This window comes from Lissotriton helveticus, chromosome 4_1, assembly GCF_964261635.1.
Source record: "Lissotriton helveticus chromosome 4_1, aLisHel1.1, whole genome shotgun sequence".
In the NCBI taxonomy this organism is placed as follows: domain Eukaryota; kingdom Metazoa; phylum Chordata; class Amphibia; order Caudata; family Salamandridae; genus Lissotriton; species Lissotriton helveticus.
Window position 1 is genome coordinate 1,850,200,185 of NC_136063.1, and position 24,969 is coordinate 1,850,225,153.

The 24,969-nt window shown below is 47.6% G+C and overlaps 1 protein-coding gene across 9 annotated transcripts in view; it reads right to left on the bottom strand.

Moving 5' to 3' along the window:
• The window catches only part of LOC144829392 (uncharacterized), a 392,836-nt gene that overhangs the window by 283,934 nt on the left and 83,933 nt on the right, over nt 1-24,969 (bottom strand). The window lies entirely within an intron of this gene.

A 24,969-nucleotide genomic window follows, 5' to 3' on the forward strand; every position in this document is an offset into this window, starting at 1 on the left:
GTTCCCATGAGGCACAGGGTCAGACTGATTTGCATATAGCCATGTCTGAACTGGGGTGGCAGAGTGGGCTAAAGAACGGTGATGGATTAAACCCAGATCTTTTGACTGGGTGTGAGTGTTTGATTGATTCAGATGCTCCGTCCATCACCACCCCCTTTTGTACCGCTTTTGGCCGCCATAAGTGTGGCAGGGTATGCTCAGATGTGAGTCCCTTGCTCACTTTGCAACTGGATTCAAGCAAGCCGGGCTGAAGACGGCTGGAATGCCAGAAACCGGTCCTCGGAAGCTTGTTTCCGGTCCAGGGAAGACATGGCTTGGCAGTTCGGGCTGGACTGTTCCCATGAGGCACAGGGTCAGACTGATTTGCATATAGCCATGTCTGAACTGGGGTGGCACAGTGGGCTAAAGAACGGTGATGGATTAAACCCAGATCTTTTGACTGGGTGTGAGTGTTTGATTGATTCAGATGCTCCGTCCATCACCACCCCCTTTTGTACCGCTTTTGGCCACCATAAGTGTGGCAGGGTATGCTCAGACGTGAGTCCCTTGCTCACTTTGCCACTGGATTCAAGCAAGCCGGGCTGAAGACGGCTGGAATGCCAGAAACCGGTCCTCGGAAGCTTGTTTCCGGTCCAGGGAAGACATGGCTTGGCAGTTCGGGCTGGACTGTTCCCATGAGGCACAGGGTCAGACTGATTTGCATATAGCCATGTCTGAACTGGGGTGGCAGAGTGGGCTAAAGAACGGTGATGGATTAAACCCAGATCTTTTGACTGGGTGTGAGTGTTTGATTGATTCAGATGCTCCGTCCATCACCACCCCCTTTTGTACCGCTTTTGGCCACCATAAGTGTGGCAGGGTATGCTCAGACGTGAGTCCCTTGCTCACTTTGCCACTGGATTCAAGCAAGCCGGGCTGAAGACGGCTGGAATGCCAGAAACCGGTCCTCGGAAGCTTGTTTCCGGTCCAGGGAAGACATGGCTTGGCAGTTCGGGCTGGACTGTTCCCATGAGGCACAGGGTCAGACTGATTTGCATATAGCCATGTCTGAACTGGGGTGGCAGAGTGGGCTAAAGAACGGTGATGGATTAAACCCAGATCTTTTGACTGGGTGTGAGTGTTTGATTGATTCAGATGCTCCGTCCATCACCACCCCCTTTTGTACCGCTTTTGGCCGCCATAAGTGTGGCAGGGTATGCTCAGACGTGAATCCCTTGCTCACTTTGCCACTGGATTCAAGCAAGCCGGGCTGAAGACGGCTGGAATGCCAGAAACCGGTCCTCGGAAGCTTGTTTCCGGTCCAGGGAAGACATGGCTTGGCAGTTCGGGCTGGACTGTTCCCATGAGGCACAGGGTCAGACTGATTTGCATATAGCCATGTCTGAACTGGGGTGGCAGAGTGGGCTAAAGAACGGTGATGGATTAAACCCAGATCTTTTGACTGGGTGTGAGTGTTTGATTGATTCAGATGCTCCGTCCATCACCACCCCCTTTTGTACCGCTTTTGGCCGCCATAAGTGTGGCAGGGTATGCTCAGACGTGAGTCCCTTGCTCACTTTGCCACTGGATTCAAGCAAGCCGGGCTGAAGACGGCTGGAATGCCAGAAACCGGTCCTAGGAAGCTTGTTTCCGGTCCAGGGAAGACATGGCTTGGCAGTTCGGGCTGGACTGTTCCCATGAGGCACAGGGTCAGACTGATTTGCATTTAGCCATGTCTGAACTGGGGTGGCAGAGTGGGCTAAAGAACGATGATGGATTAAACCCAGATCTTTTGACTGGGTGTGAGTGTTTGATTGATTCAGATGCTCCGTCCATCACCACCCCCTTTTGCACCGCTTTTGGCCGCCATAAGTGTGGCAGGGTATGCTCAGACGTGAGTCCCTTACTCACTTTGCCACTGGATTCAAGCAAGCCGGGCTGAAGACGGCTGGAATGCCAGAAACCGGTCCTCGGAAGCTTCTTTCCGGTCCAGGGAAGACATGGCTTGGCAGTTCGGGCTGGACTGTTCCCATGAGGCACAGGGTCAGACTGATTTGCATATAGCCATGTCTGAACTGGGGTGGCAGAGTGGGCTAAAGAACGGTGATGGATTAAACCCAGATCTTTTGACTGGGTGTGAGTGTTTGATTGATTCAGATGCTCCGTCCATCACCACCCCCTTTTGTACCGCTTTTGGCCGCCATAAGTGTGGCAGGGTATGCTCAGACGTGAGTCCCTTGCTCACTTTGCCACTGGATTCAAGCAAGCCAGGCTGAAGACGGCTGGAATGCCAGAAACCGGTCCTAGGAAGCTTGTTTCCGGTCCAGGGAAGACATGGCTTGGCAGTTCGGGCTGGACTGTTCCCATGAGGCACAGGGTCAGACTGATTTGCATATAGCCATGTCTGAACTGGGGTGGCAGAGTGGGCTAAAGAACGGTGATGGATTAAACCCAGATCTTTTGACTGGGTGTGAGTGTTTGATTGATTCAGATGCTCCGTCCATCACCACCCCCTTTTGCACCGCTTTTGGCCGCCATAAGTGTGGCAGGGTATGCTCAGACGTGAGTCCCTTACTCACTTTGCCACTGGATTCAAGCAAGCCGGGCTGAAGACGGCTGGAATGCCAGAAACCGGTCCTCGGAAGCTTCTTTCCGGTCCAGGGAAGACATGGCTTGGCAGTTCGGGCTGGACTGTTCCCATGAGGCACAGGGTCAGACTGATTTGCATATAGCCATGTCTGAACTGGGGTGGCAGAGTGGGCTAAAGAACGGTGATGGATTAAACCCAGATCTTTTGACTGGGTGTGAGTGTTTGATTGATTCAGATGCTCCGTCCATCACCACCCCCTTTTGTACCGCTTTTGGCCGCCATAAGTGTGGCAGGGTATGCTCAGACGTGAGTCCCTTGCTCACTTTGCCACTGGATTCAAGCAAGCCAGGCTGAAGACGGCTGGAATGCCAGAAACCGGTCCTCGGAAGCTTGTTTCCGGTCCAGGGAAGACATGGCTTGGCAGTTCGGGCTGGACTGTTCCCATGAGGCACAGGGTCAGACTGATTTGCATATAGCCATGTCTGAACTGGGGTGGCAGAGTGGGCTAAAGAACGGTGATGGATTAAACCCAGATCTTTTGACTGGGTGTGAGTGTTTGATCGATTCAGATGCTCCGTCCATCACCACCCCCTTTTGTACCGCTTTTGGCCGCCATAAGTGTGGCAGGGTATGCTCAGACGTGAGTCCCTTGCTCACTTTGCCACTGGATTCAAGCAAGCCGGGCTGAAGACGGCTGGAATGCCAGAAACCGGTCCTCGGAAGCTTGTTTCCGGTCCAGGGAAGACATGGCTTTGCAGTTCGGGCTGGACTGTTCCCATGAGGCACAGGGTCAGACTGATTTGCATATAGCCATGTCTGAACTGGGGTGGCAGAGTGGGCTAAAGAACGGTGATGGATTAAACCCAGATCTTTTGACTGGGTGTGAGTGTTTGATTGATTCAGATGCTCCGTCCATCACCACCCCCTTTTGTACCGCTTTTGGCCGCTATAAGTGTGGCAGGGTATGCTCAGACGTGAGTCCCTTGCTCACTTTGCCACTGGATTCAAGCAAGCCGGGCTGAAGACGGCTGGAATGCCAGAAACCGGTCCTCGGAAGCTTGTTTCCGGTCCAGGGAAGACATGGCTTGGCAGTTCGGGCTGGACTGTTTCCATGAGGCACAGGGTCAGACTGATTTGCCTATAGCCATGTCTGAACTGGGGTGGCAGAGTGGGCTAAAGAACGGTGATGGATTAAACCCAGATCTTTTGACTGGGTGTGAGTGTTTGATTGATTCAGATGCTCCGTCCATCACCACCCCCTTTTGTACCGCTTTTGGCCACCATAAGTGTGGCAGGGTATGCTCAGACGTGAGTCCCTTGCTCACTTTGCCACTGGATTCAAGCAAGCCGGGCTGAAGACGGCTGGAATGCCAGAAACCGGTCCTCGGAAGCTTGTTTCCGGTCCAGGGAAGACATGGCTTGGCAGTTCGGGCTGGACTGTTCCCATGAGGCACAGGGTCAGACTGATTTGCATATAGCCATGTCTGAACTGGAGTGGCAGAGTGGGCTAAAGAACGGTGATGGATTAAACCCAGATCTTTTGACTGGGTGTGAGTGTTTGATTGATTCAGATGCTCCGTCCATCACCACCCCCTTTTGTACCGCTTTTGGCCGCCATAAGTGTGGCAGGGTATGCTCAGACGTGAGTCCCTTGCTCACTTTGCCACTGGATTCAAGCAAGCTGGGCTGAAGATGGCTGGAATGCCAGAAACCGGTCCTCGGAAGCTTGTTTCCGGTCCAGGGAAGACATGGCTTGGCAGTTCGGGCTGGATTGTTCCCATGAGGCACAGGGTCAGACTGATTTGCATATAGCCATGTCTGAACTGGGGTGGCAGAGTGGGCTAAAGAACGGTGATGGATTAAACCCAGATCTTTTGACTGGGTGTGAGTGTTTGATTGATTCAGATGCTCCGTCCATCACCACCCCCTTTTGTACCGCTTTTGGCCGCCATAAGTGTGGCAGGGTATGCTCAGACGTGAGTCCCTTGCTCACTTTGCCACTGGATTCAAGCAAGCCGGGCTGAAGACGGCTGGAATGCCAGAAACCGGTCCTCGGAAGCTTGTTTCCGGTCCAGGGAAGACATGGCTTGGCAGTTCGGGCTGGACTGTTCCCATGAGGCACAGGGTCAGACTGATTTGCATTTAGCCTTGTCTGAACTGGGGTGGCAGAGTGGGCTAAAGAACGGTGATGGATTAAACCCAGATCTTTTGACTGGGTGTGAGTGTTTGATTGATTCAGATGCTCCGTCCATCACCACCCCCTTTTGTACCACTTTTGGCCGCCATAAGTGTGGCAGGGTATGCTCAGACGTGAGTCCCTTACTCACTTTGCCACTGGATTCAAGCAAGCCGGGCTGAAGACGGCTGGAATGCCAGAAACCGGTCCTCGGAAGCTTGTTTCCGGTCCAGGGAAGACATGGCTTGGCAGTTCGGGCTGGACTGTTCCCATGAGGCACAGGGTCAGACTGATTTGCATATAGCCATGTCTGAACTGGGGTGGCAGAGTGGGCTAAAGAACGGTGATGGATTAAACCCAGATCTTTTGACTGGGTGTGAGTGTTTGATTGATTTAGATGCTCCGTCCATCACCACCCCCTTTTGTACCGCTTTTGGCCGCCATAAGTGTGGCAGGGTATGCTCAGACGTGAGTCCCTTGCTCACTTTGCCACTGGATTCAAGCAAGCCAGGCTGAAGACGGCTGGAATGCCAGAAACCGGTCCTCGGAAGCTTGTTTCCTGTCCAGGGAAGACATGGCTTGGCAGTTCGGGCTGGACTGTTCCCATGAGGCACAGGGTCAGACTGATTTGCATATAGCCATGTCTGAACTGGGGTGGCAGAGTGGGCTAAAGAACGGTGATGGATTAAACCCAGATCTTTTGACTGGGTGTGAGTGTTTGATCGATTCAGATGCTCCGTCCATCACCACCCCCTTTTGTACCGCTTTTGGCCGCCATAAGTGTGGCAGGGTATGCTCAGACGTGAGTCCCTTGCTCACTTTGCCACTGGATTCAAGCAAGCTGGGCTGAAGACGGCTGGAATGCCAGAAACCGGTCCTCGGAAGCTTGTTTCCGGTCCAGGGAAGACATGGCTTGGCAGTTCGGGCTGGACTGTTCCCATGAGGCACAGGGTCAGACTGATTTGCATATAGCCATGTCTGAACTGGGGTGGCAGAGTGGGCTAAAGAACGGTGATGGATTAAACCCAGATCTTTTGACTGGGTGTGAGTGTTTGATTGATTCAGATGCTCCGTCCATCACCACCCCCTTTTGTACCGCTTTTGGCCGCCATAAGTGTGGCAGGGTATGCTCAGACGTGAGTGCCTTGCTCACTTTGCCACTGGATTCAAGCAAGCCGGGCTGAAGACGGCTGGAATGCCAGAAACCGGTCCTCGGAAGCTTGTTTCCGGTGCAGGGAAGACATGGCTTGGCAGTTCGGGCTGGACTGTTCCCATGAGGCACAGGGTCAGACTGATTTGCCTATAGCCATGTCTGAACTGGGGTGGCAGAGTGGGCTAAAGAACGGTGATGGATTAAACCCAGATCTTTTGACTGGGTGTGAGTGTTTGATTGATTCAGATGCTCCGTCCATCACCACCCCCTTTTGTACCGCTTTTGGCCGCCATAAGTGTGGCAGGGTATGCTCAGACGTGAGTCCCTTGCTCACTTTGCCACTGGATTCATGCAAGCCGGGCTGAAGACGGCTGGAATGCCAGAAACCGGTCCTCGGAAGCTTGTTTCCGGTCCAGGGAAGACATGGCTTGGCAGTTCGGGCTGGACTGTTCCCATGAGGCACAGGGTCAGACTGATTTGCATATAGCCATGTCTGAACTGGGGTGGCAGAGTGGGCTAAAGAACGGTGATGGATTAAACCCAGATCTTTTGACTGGGTGTGAGTGTTTGATTGATTCAGATGCTCCGTCCATCACCACCCCCTTTTGTACCGCTTTTGGCCGCCATAAGTGTGGCAGGGTATGCTCAGACGTGAGTCCCTTACTCACTTTGCCACTGGATTCAAGCAAGCCGGGCTGAAGACGGCTGGAATGCCAGAAACCGGTCCTCGGAAGCTTGTTTCCGGTCCAGGGAAGACATGGCTTGGCAGTTCGGGCTGGACTGTTCCCATGAGGCACAGGGTCAGACTGATTTGCATATAGCCATGTCTGAACTGGGGTGGCAGAGTGGGCTAAAGAACGGTGATGCATTAAACCCAGATCTTTTGACTGGGTGTGAGTGTTTGATTGATTCAGATGCTCCGTCCATCACCACCCCCTTTTGTACCGCTTTTGGCCGCCATAAGTGTGGCAGGGTATGCTCAGACGTGAGTCCCTTGCTCACTTTGCCACTGGATTCAAGCAAGCCGGGCTGAAGACGGCTGGAATGCCAGAAACCGGTCCTCGGAAGCTTGTTTCCGGTCCAGGGAAGACATGGCTTGGCAGTTCGGGCTGGACTGTTCCCATGAGGCACAGGGTCAGACTGATTTGCATATAGCCATGTCTGAACTGGGGTGGCAGAGTGGGCTAAAGAACGGTGATGGATTAAACCCAGATCTTTTGACTGGGTGTGAGTGTTTGATTGATTCAGATGCTCCGTCCATCACCACCCCCTTTTGTACCGCTTTTGGCCGCCATAAGTGTGGCAGGGTATGCTCAGACGTGAGTCCCTTGCTCACTTTGCCACTGGATTCAAGCAAGCCGGGCTGAAGACGGCTGGAATGCCAGAAACCGGTCCTCGGAAGCTTGTTTCCGGTCCAGGGAAGACATGGCTTGGCAGTTCGGGCTGGACTTTTCCCATGAGGCACAGGGTCAGACTGATTTGCATATAGCCATGTCTGAACTGGGGTGGCAGAGTGGGCTAAAGAACGGTGATGGATTAAACCCAGATCTTTTGACTGGGTGTGAGTGTTTGATTGATTCAGATGCTCCGTCCATCACCACCCCCTTTTGTACCGCTTTTGGCCGCCATAAGTGTGGCAGGGTATGCTCAAACGTGAGTCCCTTGCTCACTTTGCCACTGGATTCAAGCAAGCCGGGCTGAAGACGGCTGGAATGCCAGAAACCGGTCCTCGGAAGCTTGTTTCCGGTCCAGGGAAGACATGGCTTGGCAGTTCGGGCTGGACTGTTCCCATGAGGCACAGGGTCAGACTGATTTGCATATAGCCATGTCTGAACTGGGGTGGCAGAGTGGGCTAAAGAACGGTGATGGATTAAACCCAGATCTTTTGACTGGGTGTGAGTGTTTGATTCAGATGCTCCGTCCATCACCACCCCCTTTTGTACCGCTTTTGGCCGCCATAAGTGTGGCAGGGTATGCTCAGACGTGAGTCCCTTGCTCACTTTGCCACTGGATTCAAGCAAGCCGGGCTGAAGACGGCTGGAATGCCAGAAACCGGTCCTCGGAAGCTTGTTTCCGGTCCAGGGAAGACATGGCTTGGCAGTTCGGGCTGGACTGTTCCCATGAGGCACAGGGTCAGACTGATTTGCATATAGCCATGTCTGAACTGGGGTGGCAGAGTGGGCTAAAGAACGGTGATGGATTAAACCCAGATCTTTTGACTGGGTGTGAGTGTTTGATTGATTCAGATGCTCCGTCCATCACCACCCCCTTTTGTACCGCTTTTGGCCGCCATAAGTGTGGCAGGGTATGCTCAGACGTGAGTCCCTTGCTCACTTTGCCACTGGATTCAAGCAAGCCGGGCTGAAGACGGCTGGAATGCCAGAAACCGGTCCTCGGAAGCTTGTTTCCGGTCCAGGGAAGACATGGCTTGGCAGTTCGGGCTGGACTGTTCCCATGAGGCACAGGGTCAGACTGATTTGCATATAGCCATGTCTGAACTGGGGTGGCAGAGTGGGCTATAGAACGGTGATGGATTAAACCCAGATCTTTTGACTGGGTGTGAGTGTTTGATTGATTCAGATGCTCCGTCCATCACCACCCCCTTTTGTACCGCTTTTGGCCGCCATAAGTGTGGCAGGGTATGCTCAGACGTGAGTCCCTTACTCACTTTGCCACTGGATTCAAGCAAGCCGGGCTGAAGATGGCTAGAATGCCAGAAACCGGTCCTCGAAAGCTTGTTTCCGGTCCAGTGAAGACATGGCTTGGCAGTTCGGGCTGGACTGTTCCCATGAGGCACAGGGTCAGACTGATTTGCATATAGCCATGTCTGAACTGGGGTGGCAGAGTGGGCTAAAGAACGGTGATGGATTAAACCCAGATCATTTGACTGGGTGTGAGTGTTTGATTGATTCAGATGCTCCGTCCATCACCACCCCCTTTTGTACCGCTTTTGGCCGCCATAAGTGTGGCAGGGTATGCTCAGACGTGAGTCCCTTGCTCACTTTGCCACTGGATTCAAGCAAGCCGGGCTGAAGACGGCTGGAATGCCAGAAACCGGTCCTCGGAAGCTTGTGTCCGGTCCAGGGAAGACATGGCTTGGCAGTTCGGGCTGGACTGTTCCCATGAGGCACAGGGTCAGACTGATTTGCATATAGCCATGTCTGAACTGGGGTGGCAGAGTGGGCTAAAGAACGGTGATGGATTAAACCCAGATCTTTTGACTGGGTGTGAGTGTTTGATTGATTCAGATGCTCCGTCCATCACCACCCCCTTTTGTATCGAAGAAACACACGGCCATTTTCGGATTCGGGGCGTGTTTTTGCAGTTGAGTGACAGATGATGTCACTGATTAAAAACTGCAAAAAACCACGCCCCCGAATCTGCTCAAGACCGGGACTGAACCGAGTGATGCCCCTCTCCTCCAATGGCTGGCCAGCATTTACGAGGCCAGCCAATGGAGAAGAGGGGCAGGTTCAAGCCCCCATACTGCAAAACATAAAATCTCGGACTCAGCCCACTGCGTGGGACGCTAGTCCGAGACCTAAAAAGTACACCTAATCCTATCCAAAATTCAACCCATGGCGAAACCAGATATGTTTTCTCAAGTTGATGAAAGAGTTCTGTTATTTTTTCTTTGAAAGTTTTGTTAACTGGTGTTGTTTCAGGGTTCACTGGGATCCTCAGAAAAGTTATCGAAGCTGATAAAATAGCCAGAGGCAGTTCTGTGAATTGTTGGTATCGCATCCGGATTCTTTGAAATCACTAGGGCCGTTTCCTCCTTTGTCATATTAGTATAGTCAGAGTCTATATCATTGTAGACAGGTGTTTCTTGACTAACTGTTATTTGGGTATCAAGAGGGACGAGTTCTATAGCTTTGTTGCTTAGTCATTCTTTTCTCACTGTAGGTTTATCAAAGGTGATAAGTCTTTCAGTTTGAACCTCTTGAATAGTAGCCAGATTTGGTCGTCTGCTACTTCTTGGGAGTCCACTGGGCCTACTACTTATTATCGGCCACATGATGTGGTTTTACCAGGTCAATTGATACTGTTCTGTTCTCCCTTTTACCAGCAAGCGGCGGTAGTAGCACTGATCTTGTTCCAAGAATTGCTAAGACAGGTACTGATTTTCTATAAGAAGGCCCAAATTCGTTCTTCACTGCAATCTTTTCCCTGGAATCCAGACAGGTCTTGCTGGGACAGGTGGTTTTTCTTCAGTGGTCGTTGGGCTTTGTGTTGTGTTACTCAGACTTCTTCTTGTTTCATTTAAGTCCTGTAAAACGGCCAAACAGTCTTTGATATCAAAGGGTTTCTGTTCCACCACTGAAGTGCCACAATCAAGGTCCTGGATAAGCATTCTAGTACCAAATAATAATTCATATGGAGTGTTTCCCCCCAGAGAATTTCTTGGCAGATTGTTAAGACTTCTTTGGACACTATTTAGATGTTTGACCCAACCGTCACCCGAACCTAATACCCTAGCTGTTATAGATTGCATTATGTCATGGTTTTTTCTTTCCACTATCACATTTCCCTCAGGATGAAAGGGACTCGAAAACGGCAATGCAACGCCCAAGCTGGCCATGGGCTCCTTGTAAGCTCGAGAGCTAAGCGCAGGACCCTGGTCAGAATGTAGCGTGCCGATGGCGTATGTGCCGATAAAGACTCGCAAATCTTTTAAAACAGTTCTGGCGTCAGCAGAGCGCTGGGGCCACATCCAAATTAATCTTGTGCAGGAATCCACTGCGACCATGATATATTTATAGTTACCATCCCTCTGTAAGGGACCACAGTCGTCCAGGTAAACACATGCTAATGGTTTATCTGAAATTAGAAGGGGCATCTGCGCAGGTCGTTTCACTGTAGAAACTTTCATTTTTTGGCAGATTTCACATTCTAGCACATAGTTTCAAGTTTGTTTCCTCATGCGTGGCCACCAGTATCTCTGTTTTAACAATGATACCGTGGTGGAAATTCCTGCGTGTGCAGAGGTGAGCCCTTCATGTGCTGCTAAGATTAGTCCTAACCTATGTTCCATGTTTGGGATTGCCCTATCCCCCACTCCAGGGATTCGAGCAAAAGGAACATTGTTTGCATCAGTTATATGTGAGTACTTTACTGGAAAGCCTTTCGGGAGTGTCTTACCACTGTCTTTTACTGAAGCAGTGACAGCTTGCATTATTTTGCTGTCTATTTTAGCTTTTGAACGAGTGATTGCAGCTACGGAAGCCGTTTGTAAGCTGCCTTTGCGGCTTCGTCAGCCAATGAATTCCCGGCAACGTGAACGCCATCACGCTGATGACTCAGTGTATGAATCACATGAGTCTTTTGTAGTTCTTTTTGCAAAAGAACTACTTGTACCCATAGCAGTTTATGCCTAATTATCCCACCTTTAGCGTTTTTGAAACCGTTTTGAACCCAGTTCTCCAAATATTCATTGTAAGATTGGACACAGTAATATGAATCGCACACTATGAGTGTGGGGAATTCGTGATCGGTATTTTCAAGCGCCATCTTGAAAGCCTGTAGTTCAGCTCGCTGAGCTGTACAGTCTCCGAGTGATTGAGTTTTAGTGATCATTGGTCTAAATTTGCCTTCGCGCCAGCGACCTTTAACATTCGTGCACGCAGCACTGTAAGCTTGTTAACCCTCAATTGCGGGTTGTGCTGATCCGTCTGTATATATTATACAGCCGTAATGTTCAAGTGCCAGAATTTCAGTCGGCAGAGGACATTCTAATTCGTATTGTAGGAATTCTTGTGTTTTTAAATACGGGTCAAAAACGTATTCAACGTCTGTTGCAGCAAGAGAATTAACCCATTGTATCCATCTCGGATGTAAAGCTTTAGCATTTGGAATGCTTGCCTTTGTCACTGCCTCTAAGGCAGGTACAGGTATAACGATTTTTATGCGTTTACCCTGTGCGCGGGCTCTTTCTTTTGCAACTGCAGTCTGAACCGCTGTAAGTATATTTTCTGTTGAAGTGAATTTAATTTCAGCTTGTGTGTACAAGTGTGACTTGTATGCTATTGGTACAGTCTCACCTTCATTAAAGGTTAGGTATGTGAATCCGCATCTCCCTGGGATGATTCGGATCACTAGGTTATGCACGTTGTCGCGTGTTTGTAACTGTGTTTTTGCTAACATGTCTGTTTGCACTGAACGCAAAATTTCTGTGTGTTTTTGTGTCCAATTAGTAGGTTTGAAATCAGGTTTGATTAGTTCGTAGAGAGGTTTAACCCTTTCTGCGTAGTTTAGAACATAAGTTCTTCCAAAATTCAGGAAACCTAGAATTGACTACGTTTTTCAGTGTTTTTGGAGGTTGGAGCAGTGCACATTTCTCTAAAAAGTTTGCTGCCAGGCTTTTGCCTTCACTTGATAACTCGTATCCCAAAAATAGGTGGTTGAGATGGGCAATTCGTGATTTCTTGAATTTGAATGTATACCCTACAGAAGCAAACCCAAGTATTATGGTGTTCACTTTTTTCAAGTGTACGTCCAAATCGTCATCTGTAAGATAGATGTCATCGACATAGGACAATGCCTCATCATCGTACATTTGCAGTAACTCTGTTACTCTGGCTGAAAATAACCCTGGACTATTCTTGAGTCCCTGGGGGAGACGGCAAAATTGTCGCTGTGCCCCCATTATGGAGAAAGCGGTCAAATACCTGCTTTCAGGTGCAATGTTTTGGCAAAAGAAACCATTTGAGATATCTAATGTAGTTTTATATTTTTTTAGCACGATGTTATTCATCAGTGCTGCACTATGTGCGTTTTGTACTGCAAAAGTTTTGCAACAGGAGTTTAGATATCTGTAATCCAAAACTAGACAATATGAATTGTCTGGTTTGGAGACAGGAAACAAAGGATTGTTCATTGATGAGGTGCATGTTTCAATCAGCCCTTAGTATTCAAGTTGATTTAAAATCTCCCTGACCTGTTTTTTAGCGTCCTGTTTTACAGGATATTGCCTTTGCATTGTTGGTTGAGTTTTCAACTGGATTTTATGGTGAGGGGAATCCTCATCATATCCTACATGATTTTTGTATAGTGCTGGGGCCTGGGCCACAGCCCATTTCCTAGCATATGTGTATTTTTTATGAATTGGAATGTGATTTGAGAAGGCTGGCATAATTATATCTTCGCTATGTGGGCACTCCCTGACAAATTCAGGTGGCCAGTCTTGTTCAGCTAGTAGGATGTCATAACCCTTAGAGAGCTTCTCCCAAAAGAGTGCTCTGATTTTTCTTGGTTTGTCACCCTCCATCCGGAGTGTTATTTCATATAACTTATGTCGTAGACTAACCCTGGTATCTGCAGTCTCAACTTGGATGCTTTCATTCAAGTCCACTGTCTCCAGATGATCCTTCAGGATCTTGCGAGCTATGGTTACCTCTGCTGCGCTGTCTAGCATTGTTTGGGCCCACTCCCCGTTCTTGAGTTGTGTCCTTAAGATCCTCAGCATGTCTGATCTTTAGACGTGCTACCTTCTTTTTTGGAAAATGGCTTTTCTTATTTTTTGGAACGTGCTGTTCGTCTTTGGACTTCACTCGTTCTTCTTTTTGTTCTGAACGTCCTCTTCTTTCGGATTTCTGCGAGGAAGTCTGAAAGGTACGAGAGGAACGTGTATCATTATCTTGATATTTATCAGGTTTTCTCAAATTATCCCTATTTCTAAGGTTGTACTTTTTTTGGAGGGCTCCTGCTGAGGAGACCTTCCTCTGGACTGGGAACGCTTCTCTTTAGGAAGTGTCTGTTTAGTGATTTCCCACTTCTTTTTCGGAGTAGTGAGATTATTTTTAATAAAGACTTTTTCAGGATTTTCAGTTAGTTGGGGTTTTACTGGTTTCCCACCCAAACTAACTCTTCCTAGTTCTTCATAGGATTTTTCAATAATTCTGGCAAGCTCATACGGTTGCTCAGTAATATCTGTTTCTTTTAGTTTTAGGCGGATCGCCGCGGATGCTGCTTCACCTTTAATGTTGGCTAATAGTATAGCCGAGACCTGTATGAAATCCTTCAGTAATTTCATACCCAGATTCAAGGCAGGTTCGGGACCGTATTGATTTTGAATCTGTCTTAGAACGTCTGGTATAACCGCCATAGACGGGACACCATGTGTTTTTGTGTAGATTGAAGCAAAGACTGTACCCCAAGTGTCGCAGTCCTCTCCATGTGGTGCAATCCCCATTGGTAAACAGATTGTCAGAATCCTGTGTTTCTCATGAGGTGTACTATCAGGGAATACTGCCTCTATTTGAGTAATTTTTTGTGCTAGCCAGAACGGAATTTGTTCTCGTTTTGCGGGCAATTTACCAATGACTGACTGTATAGTCTGTGGTGTAATTTTGTTTGTGTTCCCTTGATAAGGGATGTGCTGTGGAATTCTTACAGCTGGTTGGACTGTTAAAGTCCTCATGACATATTGAACCAACTGCCTGTGTATTTTAATCAGCTGTTTTAGCTGAGCTAATAGTTCAGGACCTGTCATTGTTTCAATGTCAGGATGTGGTGTATAGTTGGCTAGTACCGGCCATGTTGCTCCTAGTCTACCTAGTGGACCGAGCCTGGTAATGTGATTTTGATGTTGTAGGGCGCCTTTAAACCAGAGCTGATGCTCTTGGTAAGTTAGTGGAATTTCAACGTCCTCTAAAGGAATATATTCCGCTGGAGGTTCCTCCTCTTTGTAGTAGTGGAACATATGTGTTGTTGGATTTGCTTGTGGAAAAGATAATCCATGAATAGAATACCTCTGTCTGCCGATATTCATGTGCCTCTATGACAAATATAACTCTACCGACTCTGGGTTATAGACCATTTTCTATAAGTTTTATAGCTATGGTTTTCCTTAAGTTTTCCCGGATGATTATAGCATCATCGTCTTCATTAAACCCTGTAACGTCTACCTACACCTGGCTGGGTTGCATATACTGCAGCTCCACCGGTTGCGTTATTGTCGCCGTTATCCGGCATTGTTTAATGAAAGTTTGCAGAGCAAGTTTTCAAGGAAACAAAGATTAGGTGCACAATATTTTGGAACACTGTATCCTTCAACGTTGAACAAACTAAAAACTAATACATAGGATTTTTTCGTCCTACTCAGTCTAAAGCGGATATTTTATCCTTTAACCCACTCCAGACGTCTATTGGATTATTTTACGGGAAAAAGGGGTCTGTGTGAAAAGCACGACTAAGTTACTCTAGTATCTAGCGTTAAATTATCGCCTTACCAAATGTTGGGCGCCATGTAGTGTAGTTCCTATATTCCCAATAGGCTCTGCGCATTGGAATAGTTTATCCTGTAGTTTAGACGTAGGACTGAAGTCAACTAGGTCTCTACCAAATATACAAAACTTAATTGTGTGTGTGCCAGCTAGCTCAGAGGTCACTAGAAACTTTCTTGAATAAGCAAGAAGGGATTAGTTTCTGACAACCGCTTAAAACATGACAACTTTGTTTCCCAAGAATAAGAAATATATCTCTTGAGTCGCGGAAACAATAGATAGTTATTTCACTCAGTCAATCGTGCATGCTTTGTTTCACCAGAGGTGCAGAGAAATAGAGAGACAGGCGTTTTCAATAAAAGGGTATTTATTTACAGTCTTCTTTCTCAAGCATAAGAAATGAACTGCTGCAATCGTAATACTTTCTGTAAAGTACAGGGCATATAATACGAAGAATATTTAAAAATAGTACTGTTTTTTTTCCATATTTTGAAAACTTTTTTTTTTCACCAGAGCAGCAACAATGTACAGTTAGTATGCAGCAATCAATCATTTACATACAGTGTTCTTCAATCCCCCTTTCTTATCACATTTGGTTCTGATTTTGAGCATGCAACATTTTACTATTAATGACATTTGCATATTTCCCAGCAGTTCTACATTTGCAACATTGACCCAGGACATCTGACGTACATTTCTAAGCTGTTTTACAGTAGATCAGTGATACCTTTACATGTGAGGTTAGTTAACCAGAGCGACACTCGGGTATGTTGTCCTTCAGTGCTTCTAAGCGCCTTGACTCGGTGCATCTTAAGACACGTCCTGTTGTTGCTGCAGGTAGTCTACGAGCAGTTGCCAGAAATCTTTTGGTCTGGTGGTCTGAGGTAGTTCCTCCTCATAAGTCCCTAGTGTTTCCTTACAATAGAGCATATCCGTTATCCAGTCTTTGAATCTGGGCAGACGTTTGCTACCCCATTTTATCGCTATACGCCGTTTTGCAAGTAATAGTGCCACTGCCAGCAGCTTCCTCCTCCCAATCTGTTTGATCCTGTACGTGCCCAGCAGGCATACCAATGGGGAATTCGGGATATGTTCAGTTAACATGTGTGTAAGTGCTGTCGTCACCTCTTGCGAGTTCCCATTGAGGGCGGGGCAGGCCCATGACATGTGTAGGAAATCAGCTTGAGGCGCGTAGCACTGTTGACATTTATCATCTGCTCTGAGCCCGAACTTATGCAGCTTGACCTGTGTATAGTACGTTTGATGTATAAATTTATAATGGATAATTCGCAAATTACAATTGGATGCGAGTAAGCTTATTTGCGCACAGCTATAGTTCCATTCTTCTTCGAAGACAGTCCTACCCGTCTGATCTTCCCATCTGATAAGCGATCTATTTGTTTCCACCTTCTGTTCATTTTGGGACGCTGTATACAGTCTAGTAACTAATTTCGAGCGCGTTGGCGCTGTTAATATAATCTGTAAGGCCTGTAGTGTTGGCGGTTCGGCCGGGAACGTTTCGTACAGGTCTTTAATCGCAGCTCTGTAATAGGCAAACATTTTTAATGGTGTTTGGTGGGCACATAAAGATGGGCTTTGGAAGGATATAAACGTATTATGTGGAAACACCGAGCCCATCGTCGGAGGCCCATGTCTCCTAGTTCCCCGTTCATCCTCTGTTCACGTGTGACCGACAGTCTGGGATGATTCGCCAGTGGGAGTGCCGGTGCATAAAGCGGTAGTTTTTGTGCTTGTGTCGCCAGTGTGTGCCATGCCCTTGATGTGCATTTAACTGGTTGTATCGTGTCATTGGTATAGTAACTCACAGGGTCTGCAATATATTGTGTAAGTCTTCTCGGTTGGATGCTATCCGTTTCCACCGCTATATGTGGTATATGTGCATGCGGGTGTAACCAATAGTGTGCATGTTGTGCTTGTGCGCAATAGTAGTATAGTTGTAGGTCGGGAGCTGCGAACCCTCCCAGGTGATAGGGTTTCGTAAGTGTTTTCCAGCTTACCCTCGGTTGTTTCCCCGCCCACGAGGCGCTGGAGCACCGTGCGCAGCTTACTGAAGAACGCATTTGTGAGTCACACTGGGATGTTCCAGAATAAGTACAAGAATCTGGGTAAGACTATCCTTTTCTGTAGGGCGATTCTGTCAGCTATCGATAGCGGAAGTTTAATCCACTTTTCTACTGTTTCTTCCAGTTTGGTCATGGCGACTCCGTAATTTTCTTTAAGCACTACCTCTGGATCTCGGTGCACCCATATTCCCAAATACTTTATTGGTCCTGTCTCCCATTTTAATGGATAGTCTAACGTGGGCTGCGGGGTCTCTGCCGTCAGTGGTATCACCACCGATTTATCCCAATTTATGCTTAGGCCAGAATATTGTTCATATTTGATGTACTCCCTAATCAATTGATTCAGGTTTGTATCTGGATATCTAGTGTACAGCACCATGTCGTCTGCATAGAGCGAAATCCCAATAGGACGAAGAGAGAACTGCAGCGCCGTTTCTGGGTGTTTCTGTCTAATTTTACAGGCCAGTGGTTCTAATATGAGTGTGGATAATATAGGGGATAATGGACAACCCTGTCTAGTTCCGCGTCTTATGTCCATGTGTTGTGAGGTGCTACCGTTAATTCGAACTCTCGCTCTGGGTTCTTGGTATACTAAGGCTATCCATTTTAAAAATGAGGGTGGGAATCCCATTCTTGTCAGGACAGTGAACATGAACTCCCATTCCACTGAGTCAAACGCTTTCGCTGCGTCTAGAAGCGCTGCTGCAGCTGGCAAGTCCAGGTTCAGACTTTGGTACATTGTGAATATGGTTCATAGGTTTTGTGTTGTGGATATGGTGGCGATGAAGCCTGCCTGATCTGGAAGCACCAGGGATCCCAGAAGCAGTTGTATTCTAGTAGCTAATATTTTTGCGAGGATTTTAACATCTATGTTTATAAGGGAAAGAGGGCGGTTGGATTCACATTTTGTAAGATCTTTCCTTGGCTTTGGGAGCGCTATCAATAATGCCTCTCGTAGCGTCTCTGGGAGGGTCCCCTCCTCGTACGATTCCTCATACATTTGGGCTAAGTGTGGTAATAATAAGTCTCTGTATTCCTTATAAAATTTACCCGCTAGGCCATCCAGTCCTGGAGCCTTGTTATTTGGGAGCGAGTTAATAGCGTCCTTAACTTCATCTTCTGTGAGATGATGTCCGAGGAATTTTCTATGTGTGTCTGATAGCCAGGCTAGTCCTATGTCATCCAGATAATCATGTATGTCTTGCCTTGATTGTGTGGTGTAGAGCGTGGAGTAAAAAGTCTGGAAACTTTCTAGAATGTCTGGGGTGTCGTATACCATTTCGTCTTGATCATTCAATATGTGTGTTATTTGAGTGTTATTTCGTATTGAGTTGATCTTGTGCGAGACCACTCTGCCTGGTCTACCTCCCTCACCATATGCCCTGGCTCTGTGGTGTTTTGATAGATATTTTACTTCTGTATCCGCGAATTTGTGGTATGTGTCAACTTTGCATCTTATTTCAGCTAGGATGGTGTCCTGTGGTGTGCATATTCAGCTTCCAACTTTTGAATATCCTTTTCCACCATGGCCAGTTGTTTTCTAATGTCTCTAAGTATCCCTGCGTGTTTCGCAATGCAGTGTCCCCTTATGGTAACCTTAAACGCCTCCCATAGCAACCGCGCACTGTCTACCGACCCCTCATTTATCTGGAAAAAGTCTATAAAGGCTTGGCGCAGTTCGCTATTGAAAATTTGATCTTTCAGTGCTGATTGTTGGAGTCACCATGTAAATTGCCTCGGTGTGTGTGTGGCTATCGCTAGTTCCATACCTACTGGGGAGTGATCTGATAGCGTTTTGGGCAGATGTTCCACTGCTGTTACCCATGTACTGACCTCTCGTGTGGTTAGCCAATAATCTAGCCTTGACCAGGTGTTATGAGTCAGTGAGGTACACGTACCTTCTCTAGTGCCCGGATGTCGCAGCCGCCACACATCCACCAGAGCCCCATCGTCCATTCCGTCCAATAAGGCTCTGGCCGATCGTCTGGCATGTCTATCGGTACTAGCTGATCTGTCTAATGCTGGGTCTAAGCAAGTGTTAAAATCACCCCCCCATACTATATCCGTCGGTTGTGTGCCTCTTAGTTTGGTGCAGATGGTCTCATAAAATTGTGGGTCATCCACATTAGACAAGTATACAGAGAGAATTGTGATATCTGTGCCGCCAAAATTGCCGCGCAAAATGACATACCTTCCTTGGTCATCAGTTACCGTATCTATGAGAGTAAAGGGGATGTTACGTCTAAACATTATCAGCACACCCCTCTGGCGTAATTTGAATATGATGACGCTACACGTATCTGTGCCCATTTGTATCCAATCCTGCATTCCCGTAGGGGTGTCATATGTGTCTCCTGAAGGCAGGCTACATCTACCTTATGCCTATCTATATAAGCGATCACTTTTCTAATCGTCCGTGGATCTTGAAATCCTCTCACATTCCATGTTAGAAAGGACAGTGTCCTAGTCAGTCTCAAAGTAGTTGCCATAGTCAGCTGTTACTTTTTCTTTCTAATCTTGTGAGTTTGCAGGGATGCAGGGATGCAGAACACATGGAGTATTGAAGTCTATCGCTACAACCAACCACAGCTGGCTGGTGAGTTTCATGTTTGCCCCCTCCCACTCCGTCTCTTTTCCCTCAACGAAGACATATTCCCTTCCCCTTCCTTATACCCTCCTACCCCCCGGTACATATACCAATAAAACTTCCCAAACAATAACAGTTGTGATGTACACAAGTGGGCAAGAGCTGCCGTGACTCTACCCCTTGTTGTTTGTAACAAGGGGGGGGCCATACATGAACATATATTTGCACTTTGTTGTGAACTTCAACCCTTCTCTATTATTCAGTTGGATATTTCAACACTCATTCTAATCAACATTAACATCGTGTGTTTCTGAGTCACTACCTTATTGTGGCATTAACAAGTATAACTACTTCCCAGCAGGGACTTATCTGGTGTCCTGGACCATGTCTCAGGGTGTGTTGTCTTGACCAGGCCTCATCGTATCTCTGCGCCTTGTCGTTTGCCAGTGACCTTGTCCCCATCACTATGTATGCAAGTAGTTCACTTTCTTTTATCTCAACAATTCACAATATATCGTTAGCCATTACGTCTCACGTGAGTTTGAGGCGTTTATGTGCATTCAAAGGTTCTTACTCCACGTCTGACATGGTTTCTCTCTCCTGGGGTCTATCCCGTGGCGATCTCCTGCGCTCTCCTTTCGTTTTTTTTCAATTGTAGGTATTTCATAATGTCTTTGGGTTCATTGAAGATTTTTGTTGCGCCTTCATCTGTTATCTTTAGTCGTGCAGGGTACAGCATAGCGTAGGGGATTTGTAGCTCATGCAGTTGTTGTTTTGCCGTTCCGTACTTTTTCCTCGCTTCCTGTACTGTTTGGGTAAAATCTGGGGAGAGGGCTATGTCCATTCCTTCTTGTGTAATGTTCCCAGTTCTCTCGCTTTCCTCAATGCTGCATCCCTATCACGATAGTTTAGTATTTTGGCAATTATGGGTCTTTGGTCCGGTGCCCAATGGTGGTTTAGGGGCCCAGGGATCTGTGGGCCCTGTCATTGAGAAACACACCCGAGAAGGTATCTCTGCCCAACAGCGTAGTCAGGAGTTGTTCCACATATTTCTCCATTGGGCCTGTGTTGGTGGTTTCCGCAATTCCCATAATGCGTATGTTACTTCTTCGAGCACTCGCTTCCAAATCCTCTGTTTTTGAAGCTAGCGCCGCCAGTTGGTTGTCTATTCCCCGATTGTTTAGCTGTCAGTTGGTTGTTAGTGTCTTCCACATCCGATATTCTCCATTCCGCCATGTCGATTTGTTCAGTACGGCGGTCTAGTCGCTCAGAGATGCGGTCTACCATGTGAGAGTGTCAATTTTGCCATCGAAGTTTGATAATGCGGTTTGTATAGAGAGGAACATTGATTGGACAGTATCCGCTGGGATCCCTCCTGTTTGCGACAATATCGGCGGGAGCGCCTGCTGGTCTACTTCTGGCTGTTCTGGGGCTTTTTTGGAAGCCTCAAAGTTTATTTTGGGCTGATTTTTATCTGGTTTGCCCATTGTAGCGGTGGGTCGGTATCTGCCCTCCCGTCTCCCAAATCTGGCTAAGCACGCCTCCTGCAGATGGTGTACTTTCCCTGTGTTTTGGGTGACTCTTACTGTGTGTGGTTTCTGGCTATTTGCTGGCCCGCTCTGTGTTCAGCGTCCCTGTATTAGTTTGCCAATCTCGGCTTTGTTACCTATTCATGCTTTGCTTTCAGCCTGCTACTCTTCCTGAACTGGTCGCTTCCTCTTCAGGTGATTGGGGAAATATGCGTGTCCCCCTTGTACGCAGTCCCGGTGATCTGCACTTCCACTGTGCACCAGGCCTCCGATTTGCTCCCCAACTCCGCCTCTGTGTGTGCTCCTCAGGTCACCAATGCACTTCTCCACCCTTCTACAGCGTCCTGTGCATGCCGGTGTATTGCAGTGTAATGAGCACTGAGCGCCTGCTGGGCTTATGATTCCTTAAGGATGGGCCGACCTCTCCCGCCGCTCGCTTATTACTTTTATCTTCCTACTCTGAGGGGCAGCTTATATTTGTTGGTGACTTCTACTTCACTGTGGATCCATTGGGCCGTCGCGGTAGATTTCGCCCCCTCCCTCTCAAATCACCCACTGCTTGGCTGTGTGCACCGCGCCCCACCGAGCCGTTGCCTAGTATCGTGCAAGTCCTCTGGCTATTGCCTCTGTACTGCCGAGTACTTTCCAGGCCGCAACGCGTCGTCTATTTTATCTGCCAGCCTGCCAAATTGCTGTTGTTGTATAATCGGCGCAGTGCGGCCGCGATGCAGGAAATATCACCTCTTCTCCACGCTGCTGCCCCAATTTAGAGTGCGGAGAGGGGGGGGATGGGGTTGGGGGGGCGCAGTGGCCCCGACCTGGCTCCAGAGCACCGGCACCCCTGTCTCAGCTCGCGGTCACACAGCTCACCTCCAGCCGGCGCACGTGCTGTACGTCTCAGCCTGCGTCACTGCTCCAGGCCGATGCTCCGCTCTGCCCAGTCCCCAGCAGGCCTCTCCAGCTTCCAGGTCTGTAACTTTTTCGTTTTTCACAATACCGGTTTCAGCTTTTCGGCGAATGCGTGGTATATGTTTGTGCAGCTTCGGCAGCTATTTTGGGTTGAAGTTCCCCATTTCTGTGCAGGATAAGGATGATTTATAAGGCCTCCTCGAGGAGCTCGCTCAAAGCGCGGCCATCTCTTTTCGTGGCTAGCTCCGCCCATTATAAAATAGTACTGTAAAAGCATGATATGGTTTCTAAGCCATAAGATACCTAAAATGCATAAAATACATACAGTGATAAATAATGACTAAAAGTCCTCAACTGGTGCTTCTAAAATACGCCTACCCCGGTGTACCTAACGTAGGTCTAGTACAAGGGAAGAAGTAAGTGAGGTGTAGCCTAGTTTTAGTATTAGTTGCCAAGAATCTATTCCAAGAATTCTGTTAGGGTCTAATCAGCTCCGTACCTTGGTTTAGAATGTAGGAGGTCTTGTATCTCTCTCTCTCAGGACTCGATTTCCCAGCTACCCACAAGGGTAGCCTGGAAACACTGGAGCTGAATCTCTCGGCTGGAGGAAGTACAGCGTCTCTCAGTGCGTCAGCTGGAGGGTCGGCTTCCTTCGGCACTTGCTGCAGCAGGGCACGTCGGGCAAGTAGATAGTCGAACTGCTCCAAACCACCGTGTGTTTGTTTGGACAAGTGTGGGCATATTTATACCTTGAAGGTGCCGAGTTTGACGTACGATTGGACATAATAACGTCATCAGAGACTTAATTCTCTGAAAACTCCATGATTTCTTGGATAACTTAATATTCATGCAGGGGGAAGTCCCTGACTGCTGAAGGCAGGTTTTTCCAAGAAATCGTTGTAGATTTTCGGAATTGGTGAAAGTAGCCAAGCCGTATTAGGACTACTTGAGTTATGTCTTAATATGGTTATGATTTCCATGTCTATATAAGGATACGGTATTTTATATCTATATAAGGGCATGGATAGGGAAAATTACATTAGGGACCTAAAAGGCTATACAACAAAACCTTTACAAAAAAGAAAACAGTTGGTCAGTGTTATCACATAAACATTCTGTGGAGAGCAAGAGAGCCAAATGGCTTATGACAAGGAATATCCCTGGTATCCAATACGCATGTAGCAGGGGTCAATGACATATATTCAATCAGCGGATTTATATAAAGGGCAAACAAAACAGGATTTATGATTTATGACTCTTCACCTATTAGTTAGATGCAGATCTAGATGCATGGCTTTAATAGCGGTGATCACTTGGGGGCCAAAACTGTTTGATTCTAATACATTCTACAAACAATTCCAAGCCACCCGTTCAAAAGCCTTTTCGGCTTCAAGGAGGACCATAGCCATCTGTCCCCCTGTCTCCGCCGTACATCTAATAGCGTTATAGCCCGCCTTATATGGTCAGTTGTTCCTCTGCCGGGTATACAACCATGCTACAAGGGTGATACCAGACGAGCTACAACCCTCCCCAGCCGACTCGCCAGGATTTTAGAGTATATCTTGGCATCCGTGTTTATCAAAGATATTGGTCAGTACAAAGTAGGCCTATCCAGGGGCTTGTACTTTTTAGGGAAGATTATGATATCCGTGCCTTTCCATGACTCCGGGGGTAGCCCATTACGTTCAACTCCCAGAAACAAGTCTAATAGAAGAGGGGCTATCTCTAATTGAAGTGCTTTATAGAACTCAAGAGGAATGTTATCCATACAGGCTGCTTTCCCAGTGGGTAACTGATGTAATGCTGTTTAAACCTCTTCGAGTTAGATATCAGCTTCCAGTTCATTCCTGGTGGCTAGGTCTAGACTTGCCTAGGTCTGGTCCGGACACTAAACGAAAGGTGTCCCGGAGCGCGTATTTATTTTTTCTTACATAAATCCTCGTAGGATTCTTGGAACACATGAACTATATCCTTAACCTCTGAAAACATTGACCCGTCTCTTTTAATTGTGGCTATCCTATTTCTTGATAATTTTGGTCTTGTGCGTTGGGCGAGTATTTTCCCTACTGATTCACCATACTCGTAGGTCTTATTGTTATGTGTCTGATACTCTTCAGCTATTCTCTGAGGATAGTATTTATTTATCTCTGCTTTGAGCATTAGAATTCTAAACTGGGTTTGCACTACTACTAACCCCGGGGTAATCCTAGCCACATGCTCCTGTTCTACTTCGGCTAGTTGACCCAGCAACCTCTCCTTTTCAGCTCGCTGCCTCCTAGTCTGAGCAACAAAGCTAATAATATCTCCCCTCAAGCCTGCTTTAAAAACATCCCAGACTATGCCCCGCTAGGCGCTATATCTATTAGTGTCAAAATAACCAAGTGTTCGGTTTTTTGTATGTTCCACAAAGGTTGTGTCCACCAAGAGTTTCCTATCAAAGGTCCATTTATTTTGTTGCTTTAAGTTCCTATGAAGTGCTACCTCTAAAACCAAGGAGCTGTGATCTGAAATTATCCTTGGGAGCTTCCTGATCCACACTTTATCTAACAGGCCCCCTGTTATTAAGAAATAGACCAGCCGGACATACTTCTTGTGCGGGCAGGACTAATAGGTATAGCCCGGAAGAGTGGGGTGTTTTATATTCCAGATGTCTGCTATGCCATGACTAGCCACGAATGAAGACAGGGCCCTATAAACTCAAGGTTTTTTCCCCTGGTATTGTGAAACTAAAGAGCTCC